Genomic DNA, 13825 nt, shown 5'->3' on the forward strand with positions numbered 1-13825 from the left:
CTTTATACCTCTGTGTAGATACTGAAAAAACTAAAAAGGTCTCATAACTCATTTTCACAAAAAACTGGACAACCGACCTTTGACTTTTGAGGTACAGAAATAAATGTGGTTCGAGTATTTGATATAAATATACATTATAAGTACATATTGTCCCAATTAAAATAATCATTTACGCAATATGCATTTCAGTAGTTTGTTGATTGGTGAATTTATTTTACAAAAGTATCATGATTATTCTACTTATGATCAAAATATATATGTGCCAAATTCCTGATTTATCTAAAATGATCAAATTAAGCATTTTTTTGTACTTTTGTATATTTTTAAAAATACCTATTTTTATTATGTACGTACTGCCACGGTAACTAAAAACACGGTGTCTTCCTTGGAATACACTGTTTTTATTTACCACGGCAGTGTAAACTAAAGGTTGTTTTTTTCTACCATTTTTTGGGTAAAATAACTTTTTCTACTGTATATTTTTTTATACCAATTGAGATTTTTTAATCTATTCCTCTGTGAATCTTTTTTTTTTTTAAATATTATATGCCTTTATTAGTAACAATAAATAGTTTCCTTTTGTAAAGTGTTAAGTGTTTTTTTATAGGCAGATCCTAAATTGAAATGGATTTCAACAATTTCTTAATTAATGAAATTGCACACACAATTATTATGATTGATTAAGATTATTATATGAAATCATAATTAGAAATTAATTTCGTATGTTCAAAAATGAAATAGTTCAAGTAACAGCCACCAGGTGATGGATAAAGGCTACAGAAATCTGTTTTGTCAACAAATAATCATGGTGATATTATTTATGTTGCATTTAATATTCTATTTATACATATATAGAAATTGTCACTATTCAAAAAAATTTATTCCTGTTCAAAAAATAAAATATTCATTCCTAGACTTGCAGAAAAGTCAATAGATGTCGCACATTAAAAATGAATCAGGATATATTTATCCAATACACTATCTAGATTGCATTTAGTTTGAATTGAATCTTGCGATCATACATAAAGATAGCTGCCCATAAAAATGTGTTGTGAGAAAAATGAAGATAATGTTGGTAGTTCTTATTCGAAGTGTGATATAATTAAATATGACCGAAGAAAATAGGCTCCTCTTAGCTCAGTTGGTAGAGCAGCGCCCCGGCAAGGCGAAGATCCTGGGTTCAAGACCCAGATGCGACCGTATATTTTTCTGTTTCAAATTTTCCTTTAAAAATCGCTAATATTATCTTCAATAATTACATATTATATGCTATTCATTGTTATCTGTGCAGTATTTAACAAAAATGACACAAAATATTTTAAATAATGAGGTTGTGTTTGTTAAAAGTTTTTTGTTCTTCAAATAATAATACTAAAAAAATAATAATATACTGCCAAAAGATATAATTTCCATAATTTTTCAAAGACATAATATTCAAAAATACATAGTTAATCTTTTTTATAATAAAACCATAAGGTATAATTTAAATTTAAGGTTTTAACATTGTTTTTTACTGTGTTTTTTTTTTTTAAATGTCAATAAACTACTTTTTAAAATGCAATGAATGTTACCTTTTATTGAAATTACCTTAATTCCGAATTTCATAACACAATCATTCCTAACATAAAAATCAATTAAAAAATTACATAAATATTATTTTTTTTGTGAATTTAGCATATTTCGTGCTTTTTCTAAAATGCCTTGCATTTTTTGTCAAGTTTTGGTGCATACATTAATATTTTCGATTTGTTCCGCTCTTTAATAATTGTCGATTAAATTTTTCAACTCGTGTGTTGAATAAAAGGATATTTAAAAAAATCATAAAACAATTTTTCTTTTACATTATTATACAGGGTGTCCGGAAACTCGTAGTACAAGCGGGAAACTGGTGAATCTACATCACATTTGGAGTCGATTTTGTAGTATATTTTTTTTTTATTTGAGCTTTCGTTATCGAGTAAATCGAGTTTGAAGTTGATTTTTTTTTTTATTTTATTTTTTTTTTTTTAATCAAATTCTTATAAATTATTACTGAAGATCAAAGTACCCAACTAATTAAAACTATTTGAAAGTAAAACAAATGAAGAAACTCGGATTTGAAGCATTATTTTGAAATCACCCTTTAACCCGGTGTAATCATAAAATATTTCTGCTCTGCAGGGTTAAAACATCTGTTATTCAACCCTAAACACCAGAAAAAACTTTAACCCTAAAATAGCCGAAAAATATTTTTTTTTGTTTTTTTTTTTTTTTTGAAAATGCTCAAATCAAAAAACTTTATGTTTTTTTGGGTTCCCCATGTGGTGTAGATTCTCCAGTTTCCCGCTTGTACTACGAGTTTCCGGACACCGTGTATAAATAATATCTAGAACTGTTACAAAAAATGTAATTTAGATAGAAAAATTGAATTTAAGTTATTATTGACAAAGATGAAAGAAATTCCTATCAATAATTTATTTTAAAAAATCTTTATTAAATAAAATACCGAATCGAAGAAGGCTTCTATTTTTGAGGCTTTTTTTATTCAACGAAATTTTCTATTACCTTTGTGATGATGGTTGCAAAAATAAATGTCAAAAAATGGTTTTATAATGTAAGTTCTTTTTTTTCAAACAAAAATAGTTTTAGTCAAATTGTGAATTAGGTTTTTGCAAATCCAATTTTGGATTAAATAAAATTAACTTGTGTGCCATTATTACAACTTGTAATAACTAGGTATGTTATTTTATAATAACCCTCAGGAGCTGGAGTATTGCATTTGCAGTGTTGACTTTTTACATTCAATTTTTTCTTTGGATATTAATTAATTCTACTGGGTTTGTTAACCTTTCCTCATCTGTGATGTGTATTTACTACACATTGCTTCTAATAACTTTAATAACTCTATAAATATAATAAATTCTGGGTTCAGATTTTAGGTATTCCTCCGTTATACATTTATGCACTGAATTAAAAAATAATATATTACATAGTTTTCAAATTCAATTAAAAATCAGAGTTTTTTGTTAAAAAATCGGGAACAAATACACCAATACAATCAACCGTGTGATACTAAATATGCGAAGAGTGTGCGAGGAAATGATACGCTATTGATGTCCCGCTTTAATTTGCTATGCGGTAACATGAGACATCCACACTTCTGCAGTTGTAGTTTTTGATTTAGACCATCGATACCTACGACCGCACAGCTGTGTTTGTGCCAGCTGCCAGCTGCGCCGCTACTCGCTAATCAGTTGGCCGCAGTTGGCCGCGAACCGTCGTTAGATGTGGACCCCTCGCACGTTTCTTTAGCATCTGCCGATGGTTTTTTTCATGTTTTCAGCAATTAAATTACAATTATTATCACTTTTGATATAAAATATAATAATCATAATCGATTAGCTATGAATATTCATATTTGTCCAATATTAAATCGCTTATTTTGAGATGTGTATTGACTACACAGCACCGTAACGCGTGTATTTTTTTAGCACAGTAAGGGAAAGGTTAAACACAAAATTCAAGATGTCACTTTATCAAGAATGATAATATTGTCTACGTGTTGGTCTTAACAAATAATTATTGAATATTCTTGCCTGCTCTTACGGGTTAAAATGATTTAATTGTCTTTACTAAATCGTAATACATATTTTTTTTTGTATTCTACGAGGATGGATGAGTTTTTTTTTAATAAATCTGCCAGTCAAAAATTACTAATTCGTTAATTATTTCAAAATTTTTGAGAAATGTTGTGGTTAAGCTGGGTGAACTGGACACGGTGACCGGGTGTCTCATCAAAATGACAGTTCAACACACCTGCAAAAACTGGTATAAAGTCATGAAAAGTGATGAAACAAAAACTATGTTGAATAGGTTACATAGGTAACTATTAAACCTAGTTTTTGTGTGTTGAATTGTCATTTTGATAACATACCAGGTCACCATTGAACACAGCTATATAAAATTAACCTGTAAAAAACAAAGTTTTTTATATTGGTTTGACCGAGGATTAAGCCTTCCTCCCCAGGGAGTGGCTTTTAACTTCTGCAAATTATTAAAACTACAAAAAAAAATTGTTAGACTGAGGATTGAACCAAGGGCGTGCAATTGTTTATAGGGAAGGAACATTTTTTTTAAAATAGATAACATACTTAAAGATAGTTGCCAATAAAAAAATGTGCAGTGAAAAAATGAAGACAATGTTGGTAGTTCGTATTCGAAGTATTTATTATACAGTTAAAAGTGACCGAGGGGGATAGGGTCCCATTAGCTCAGTGGTAGTGCGGTGCCCCGGCAAGGCGAGGGTCCTGGGTTCGAGTCCTAGATGTGACCGCATCCTTTTCTGATTTTTCTGTTTCAGATTTTCGTTTAGAAATCGCTAATATTGTCTTCAATAATTAAACTATAAATAATTAATAATTTATAATTCAGGATAGATTCATTAATACTAAAAATTATAGAAAGCATATAATCAAAGATACAAATCAAATTGATGATTTGTGTAGAAAATGTTTGGCTTTTCCGGAAACTATAGAACATATTATATCGGGATGTTCTATATTAGCACCGTCCGAGTATACATTTAGGCACAATCAAGTTTTAAAAATAATTCACCAAAATTTGGTAATTAAACATAACTTGATTGACTGCCGTAATGTAGTACCATATTATGAATACGAACCAAATTCATTTTTAGAAAACGAATTTTATAAAATATATTATGATAAAACTATACTAACAGACCGAGCGATTAGTCATAATAGACCCGATATAGTTTTACATGACAAAATTAAAAAAATAACTTATATCATTGATGTCGCTATTCCAAATTCCTGTAATATTCAAAAATCTGTTAGTGAAAAAATAAGAAAATACACAGATTTAGGAAATGAAATAAAAAGAATTTGGCATTCTCAAACTATAAAAATATTACCATTCGTTATTTCGGCTACTGGCATTATACCTAGCTCTCTAATTCAAAATTTAGGCGTATTAGATCTATCAAAAAAATTATATATAAAGATGCAAAAGTCGGTCATTTTGAATACATGTAGGATAACAAAAGATTTTTTAAATATTTATATTGAGGGATCAGTAGGATTTATAGGCCCTGTTAGAAGTTCTACCGAGCCGAACCCTCTGATATGAAAATATCTGGAGACGGTGAATTATTTTCCCATTTGATCTCTGGTGATTTGACGTGTTGTTCTTGTATTGTTTTGTATTTACTTTGCTTATATAATGCACTTACATAATGTTGATTGACTAGATGATCATTTGTGGAAAAGTGAGTGGAAGGGTTAAGTTTTTCCTTTGGGGAAGACTTAACCCGGACAACTAAATCGGAAGTTTAAAATAAAAAACATACAAGCTGATGTGTACACGGCATTCATCAAGGTTATAAACAGGGCCGTTTTAAGCAGTGAAGGGTTCTAAATATTCTTTTGTATTAGGAAAGATTAAATTAAAATTAAATGTATGTTTTTTTTATGTAGAAATTACCCAGATAAATATTAAAAAGACTTCGAAAATAATTGCACTTTAGTCTCAATTCCTCAATGATCTCGAAGCCCTGTGGAACTATGACATCCCCAACTGGAGCAATGGACGACAGCGACAAGAGTGGAAAATTACTTACAACTCGGGCAGCCGCAGGCGAAACTTTTTCCACTGGATCCCCTTAATAGTAGGGATTATAATATTCACACACATGGAAAAGGCGCCGCGGGCGAAATTTTTTCTATGGTAATCGCAATTGAGGTAGGTGTGGAATATGAATTATAATATTCACAAAGAAACGATAATTTTTTTTTTAATAAATAAATGAAAATTCTTTAGTATTTTCTTAAACTTTTCTCTTCACAGCCTCTGAAGTTGTTTCTAACAAACTTTGCCTCGGGTGGTCCACTGAATTTCTTCTCTCTGGAATCGCACTTAAAATTTTGCCCCATTTTAAATGTATTAGGTAAATGAAACACCTCGTTTTTTACCACTAATTTATTTAAATTTATTCATCAACCGGTTTCGTTTGGCTCCATGCTTCATCAGGGTAAAAATTTAAACTTTAAACACATTAATTTTAATTAATTCAATTAAATATTAGTTATATTAAAATATACATTATTTTTTTTTCAAATTTACTCAATTAAATTTAAGACTAATTTTCCTTAAAAAATATATTATATTTCAAGTAATTTAAATTTGAACAGACAATCAAAACCAGTTGATGAATAAATTAGAGGTTAAAAACAAAGCGTTTTTTTTCATTAATATGTCAAACCCCAAAGTTATTGCTTTCTATTGAAACTTATGGAGGCTAAAAAAGAAGACCAAAAATAAACAACATCATGAATTTTTTTTATTAATTTTTATTGAGTTTTAAATCTGGTACAACATTTTATCTACAATAATTTCGTTATCGTTTTAGCATCTTCACACATAACAACATTCACACCCACACAAATCCAACTCCCCACGATGTGGTCATATGTGGTCATATGGCCATTAATTGCATTAGGTTTCAATTGATTTATAACTTTCGAATGCATTATTATATTATAATCTACTTATCTTAAACTTACCGCTAACATAAATATTATATTAATTATTGTTTTAGTTATGCTGTAGGCTGGTTTTAGGTGTTATTCAACCTCCTTGCATAACTACCTACAATGAAATATTGTAGAATCATCTCATTACTAAAAACCTTTTAATTTTTTTGTGTTTGCTGTTGAAATTTAAAGATAGTTTTTTCTCGTTAAATCAATAATAACCTAATGTATCATTTTCAGTGTTCATAAAAATCACAACAATCAGTTTTAAAATTGAGTACAGTTTTTAATTTATTATTGGTATGAATATAAAATTGTGTTAGCAAAATGTCATGTGAACATAAAATGTCATGCCGACAAAACTGTGTGTTGACAAACGTTATATAAACCTAATATTGTGTCAAAATATCATGTGGACATGTCATTTGGACGAACCGTCATGCCGACAAAATATTGTGTTGACAAAACATTGTGAAAATATAACAATTGTATTGACAAATGTCATTTGGACAAAACATTGTGTTGACAAAACGCCATGTAAATATAACGGTGACCGGATAACTCATCAAAATGACAATTCAACACACCTTTAAAAAGTGTTCTAAAGTCATTAAAGGTGATGAAACAAAAAGTAGGGTAAATAGTTACATATGTAACCCATTTAAACTAGTTTTGGTTTCATCACTTTTCATAACTTTATAACACTTTTTATAGGTGTGTTGAATTGTCATTTTGATGAGTTATCATGGAACCAAATATAACATTGTGTCGCCAACACATCATGTTAACAAAATATCATTTGGACGAAGAATCATGCCGGCAAAATATTGTGTCAACAAAAGGTCATGTTGACAAAACATCATGTTCATAAAATATCTTTTGGATAATTCGTCACGCTGACAAAACATTGTGTCAACAAAATATCGTTTGGATACAATGACACATCGCATCAACAAAATGTTATGTCAACAAAATATTATGCGGACAAAATATCATTTGGACAAACCATCATGTAAAGAAAACATTATGTCGACAAAACGTATAAACAAAACAGTCTGAGGTAAAAATAATGTTGACAAAACAATCATTTGGATAACTCACATTGTCCCCAAAACATTATATGGACAAATCATCATGTCAACAAATATTACACATGTCCATAAAACGTTTTATCAACAATCTACAAAGATCGATAGGTTGGTTGGAAAAGTAATGAATATTTAGTTGGGTTTATAGTCTATCATACATACAATCTGATAATATTAATAATTAATAGTATTATATACTATATTAAATTGTGGTTTCTAGTATGGCTAAGAACTCTTATTCCACATTCTAGCTACGTAATCATATTTTTAAAGCAATATCGAAGGGAGACTTGTGTGGTTAATTTAAAAACTCAAATATCATGTATTATTTTTAATTTAGTGCAATATGAAAGGTTAGGAATCAAGTTGAGGAAAAATAAATGTTTGGGAGATGCATATTTATTAAGGTATCACGTATTTATCTATTGCTTTTAATGTGTTAGTTGTCATTCACGATCAATACTTCAACTAAGCCAGCAAAAACCTATCTTATTTTATGTTTCCATTAGAATGCTCTTATAATTTCGAATATCAATGAATTGATGCATTTCATGAACTTGTAAAGGTTTATGATAACTGTAACCCAGAAACTGTTACCAGAAGCCGTTGCCAGACACTGTAACCAGATACTTTTACTAGAGGCTGCGTTACCAGATACTCTTGCCAGACACTGTAATCAGATACTGTTACCAGATGTGGTGTTACCAGATATTATTACAAGATACGGTTAGTAGACACTGTAACAGACAATGGTACCAGATGCTGTGGTACCAATGGTGCCAGTTACTGTTACCAGCAACTGACTGTTAACCAGATACTTGTTACAAGATACTGAGATGCTGTGTTACCAGATATTATTACAAGATACGGTTAGTAGATACTGTAACAGACAATGGTACCAGTTACTGTTACCAGCCACTGACTGTTAACCAGATACTTGTTACAAGATACTGAAGCCAGAAACTGTTACCCAATCACTGTTACCAGATGATGTGTTACCAGATACTGTTATCAGATATTGTTACAATGTATACTGGTCACCAGATACTATTACCAGCTATTTTTACCAGATTAAAATTAGAAATAACTTACTGTGTTTTATCTACGCAATCAACTTGGCTTTTAGAATCTCATAGGAAAAACAATCCACTACCCATTCAAGTAGGTGTGTGGAATGTCATTTTGCACTGACTACATTCTGCCGTTCTTAAACTTTTAACTTATTAAGTTTAATCCTTACAATTACAATGCAAACTCTCTAGCCATCTAACGTGATTACCTAATCATAGCGGCATCCTATGTGATCCAAATTATTGTCAAAAAGTTACTACGAGAGCGGACCCTCGCATGGAAATATAGAACTAGCCTAGAACTAGCTTTAAGACTGAGTTAATACAATAAGGCTCTCACTTCACACTCTCATCCCTATCCCCTCACTCAACAACTACTCAACTCCCAGGACACAAGGCTAAATGGATTCATTCAACTGCTGACTTACATATATTAACCCTTAGGGGTAATTGTGTAATTAGCCGTATGCATTAACTTGTAGCGACAATACATCAAAGCAACGTTTGAACTTTAAATCTGTTGAGACTGACATAAAACAGTTGATAACTGTTAACACACAGTTAAAATAAGCACTTAGGGTTGAAGTGTTTCACAGAAATACAAATGTAACATTGTCATCAGATGACCTTTGTTTTTTGTTTTTTTTACTATCATTTGAAGGGTTCTTGTTAAATACAGTATCATCTGATAACAATTTGCTGGAACGCTCATAGAATCGGCCTTGAACGGGGACCTTTCAAATGTCAAAAAGCAAAATGGCACTGATTGCCATTTTGAATTTCTGTGAAATACCCCAACCTATTGTGACCACCATAAAACAGTCGATATCGGCCCCTTGGGATAACAAGGTTCTATCTGACACAGCATTGTTATGCAATATTGAACTGTAAATTAACTTTCTATAAATCTCATTATGTCATAACATTATTGTTCCAGATGGAACCTTGCTATTCCAACGAGACAATATGTTGACAGGATAGTAAATAATATACTAATCTCATTGTTCAATAACTATTTTGGAAAGTAGTAACTTTAAGTAAAAGGGAGATAATTAATTCATATTCATGACTTTATTTATATCAACAAGTCAACAAACCGTCGTCCCTTCAACAGGGCTGTTGCATATATAAACCGCAATTAACTTATTGTCGTTTATATCTGCCCTGATCTTAAAGGCACAGTTGAGTCGAAACCGGTTTTTACGTTGCTTGTATAGAAATAAAGTGATATATTACATGAAGTTACAGTATTTAATTTAATTTTTACTGCACAGTTCACTGGCGAATAGCCAACTGTAATTTGAGTTAAAAAGAAAATAAAAAACTATTTCGGTTCTGTAATGTAAAAAGTGTGTGTTATTATTATAATGTATGTAATGATAAAAATCTATTTTTGTTGTCATTTTTAAATTTATTTTTACGTGTTAAAAAACGGCCACGGATTGAGTGAAAGAAACTCAGGTTAAACACAGTAATGGACGAACGTAAATAAAAATGGACGGTAGTTTGCTTTTTTCGTATTGAAAATTTGATAAATTATCCTTGAATATGTAATTCTTATTCTCATTTGAAAGAAATAATTTCTGTCTTATGTCACCAAAAAAACAATTTAGTATGTATTTAATTTAAACAGCTTTTTCTCATTTTGTTGCTTGATTGCTTAGTTTTGATTTTAATATTTTTTGCAGCGTTTTGTCACTAGGTGTTTTGTTTGTAAAATATCTCCATGGGGAGAGGTGAGATTCCTAGACGGCGAGAGAAATACCTTACTTTGAAGTCTGTTCATTGAATTGTCATGATTTTCGTCAATACACTTTACAAATACTTCCATTAATTACTTATACATACGTCTACAATTCCATTACATTATCCTGATATGAAATTACTAAGTCTCCCTTCCAGCCCTTGAATTTACGTTAATTTAAGTCCAAACTCTAACTTTTTTACAACCGTTTTAACACAATATAGACTTATCATATCATTGACATCTCCAAGACATTTGCCTCATATAGAGATACAATTCAGGCATCGGTGCTTTGAGCAAACAACTCCACTTTAGTTGATTTCATGTTAACAAAACACTATGCAGCGTATAATGAATGTCAATAAAGCATCATGCCAACATAACATCACGTCAATAAAACACTAAGCATTTCATTAGCAAGGTATAATAACATTATGTTAACAAAACATTATGCTGACTAAACATCATACTAGCTAAGCATTTCATCAACAAAGCATAATAACTTGCTGACAAAATATAATACCAGTCATACGTCATGCCAGGAAAAATAACATTATACCTACATAACATCATATCAGCTGACATAATATTATGCCAGCAAAGTTTTACCCAAGTCAATTGAACATTTTACGACAACATTACGCCAACGTAACATCATGTTAACGTAACATCATGTCAACATAATATCATGTCAACATAACATCATGTCAACATGAAATCATGTCAACATGACATCATGTCAACACAACATCAGGTCAACGTAACATCATGTCAACTTAATAATATGTCAACAGCCAACAATACACATCCAATAGCAGAAAAACACAGAATCTATTTTACAAATATGCAACAAGTTATAATAGCGTTTATAAATTTGTCTGAAAGAATCCAAATATTTTCAATTCTGTTCCCGATTTTCTCCAAACTCATTAGTGGCACATTCAGTGTGTTTGACACAAACATAACTTACTAGGTAATTTAAAAATTGCCATGCAAACTTCCATCTAAAAGCTTTAAGTATCTTTAACATTTCGTAAAATAAAATTCTGCATAAATTTCCAATTTCCACAGATAATTTGGTTTTCAATACTGATTTTAAGAAATATACTTAAAATTATGTTTTCAACTGAATAAGGATTTTATATTTTAATTGTGTAAGCTCTTCTCGCCAGATATTTAGAATATTTCAGATTTTTAAATCACTTAAGTATTATGTTAAAACAAACATTTAATTATGTATGTAACATAAATTTAATGTAAAATAACTTATATTTATAGTAAATTCAAATTAAATTCTAGTTTAAACACTATTTTATATACAGAGGCAAAAGTTTTAGATTTTAAAATGGATGACTTCAAGTTTATGGAACACACATAAATATTAAATTATGTTAAAGTAAATTTTAAATTTAAAAATGTTACTCATGGAGTGTCTCCACTCAAGAGATAAACTGACAGAAATGTAATCTTTACTATTTTTAACTCTTTGCACGCAGCCGTATCAACTGTTGTTACGGCAAAAAGTCCATACCCACACGCGGCTGTATCAACAGTTGATACGGAAACTTTGAATGCCGATATTCCAGCGGTCTTTCGACATAAATTTATTTCCCACTCGCTTGAACATTCGTAGAACTATCACGATGCTGACATCTACAAGAATTTCTCGAAAATAAAATTGTATTTCATTAAAAAACATCGATAATCATGTGAGCAACTTCGAGTGCTATAGTTTACAATTTTGTCAACAGATGGCGTTAGTTCAATTTTGTTATTATATTAAGTGGCATTAAATTTAAGTGTTCAGTTTTAGAAAAAGTTTTCATAACTAAAAATGATAAGTGCTCATGGTGTCCCACTTGTGTCTATCAATGCAGTGGCCTAAGTACACACACGCAGAGTGAATGGCGGGACCACATTCAAAAGATACGGTACCTCTTTGTATGAAATTTTATGTTTTTGTTTTTATAAACATCTAAGAGTGTTGACACACGAGGATTTGTCATCATATTGTGGAGAATAATATGTTCTGTCTATATAGTCCAATAAATCATGCCAGAATGCTATAATTTGACATTTAATTGCGTGTGTAGGTATTTGAAAATATGTACCGCGTACGGGTATAGATAAAACGGAGCAAATTAACGCGTTCAAAAGGTTAAAGAAAACTGATTTTGTAAATTTATATTAAGACCTTTCGACTCCTAGTCCCCAGACGGGGCAGTGTTTTGTGCATCTGTTTAAGAAAAAAAAATCAATATTCGAAAATTTTTGATCAGTTTTACCCGGAGTGAGGTAAATTTCATCTTACTTCGGGCACACAGTCACGCCCACAACACATTTCCATCGGTTTTTCTCTTCAGTATCCAATATAGATGTTTTGAATTTAACTAAAAGTGTTTTTAAGTATACTAGAATATTGGTAAAAAATTGAAAAAAAAATCTTAAAATTAATATTAAGGTACATTTTGGTAAACGTTACTTATGGAGGATATTACATATTCCAATATTTTAAATATTGCTAATTAATTGTTGAATATTAATTCATTTACATTGTAAATCTCACTAAATATAAAAGCAGCAGAATTATTCTAATATTTAAAAACAACTAAATCAAATGCTGTTCAGAGAGAAAAGTATAATACTGCATAAAAGGAGTGATTATTGGGAAAATTGATTCTGTTCAGTAATTTAAAATTTATGTTATTTGGGGAACGTTAAGGTAGGGGTGTTTCACAGAAATTCAAATGTAAAATTGTCATCAAATTGTCAATCAGCGCCATGTTGATTTTTTTACATTTTAAAGGTTGGCACACGCCTGATTCAAGGTTCGTTTGCTTTCTGTTAAATTGTGATCAGCTGACAAGTATACCAACATGACAGTTGTACTTTCCTGCTGATCAAAAATTGTTCAAAAGCTGAAACGAACTTGGAATCGGTGTTCAAAGGGGAGTTCTAAAATGTAAAAAAATAAAACGACGCTGATTTGTCAATTCATAACAATGTTACATTTGAATTTGAACATCTAACCAAACCTTAAACGTTGGTAGTACTGATTTAGTTAGGAAGTATGTAATGTCAATAGTTTTGAGTAATTTTAAAAATAATCAACACTTCTAACTTACATTCATAAATAAAACACTTACTTTGTATGAAATAACAACTGCTTTAAAAATGTATATTGACTCTTCACAGGAGATGTTAAGTTGCCCCCCAGCACCTATGCCATCTTTGGGGATGCTATGCGGAACTCGTTTTACGAAAAGAAAGGGGAAATGTACATTCTTGGAGGGAGTAAACACAAAAACCAGCACAAGCCAATCTCATGCTGCAAATGCCAACCGTGTAACAATGAGGCTATTTCTATGGAGCATCTTCCATTGAAAATACTAG

General features: G+C 30.5%; 1 long non-coding RNA gene across 1 annotated transcript; it reads left to right on the forward strand.

Moving 5' to 3' along the window:
• Positions 1 to 659: 659 nt before the first annotated feature.
• LOC149410160 (uncharacterized) lies at positions 660 to 3692 on the forward strand. Its single transcript, XR_016305042.1, has 2 exons — positions 660 to 2820; positions 3486 to 3692. It is a non-coding gene; the product is annotated as an uncharacterized LOC149410160 (long non-coding RNA).
• Positions 3693 to 13825: the final 10133 nt, after the last annotated feature.

The sequence above is a fragment of the Hesperophylax consimilis genome, chromosome 28, assembly GCF_061612785.1.
Source record: "Hesperophylax consimilis isolate HC1 chromosome 28, BYU_Hcon_1.0, whole genome shotgun sequence".
Classification (NCBI taxonomy): Eukaryota; Metazoa; Arthropoda; class Insecta; order Trichoptera; family Limnephilidae; genus Hesperophylax; species Hesperophylax consimilis.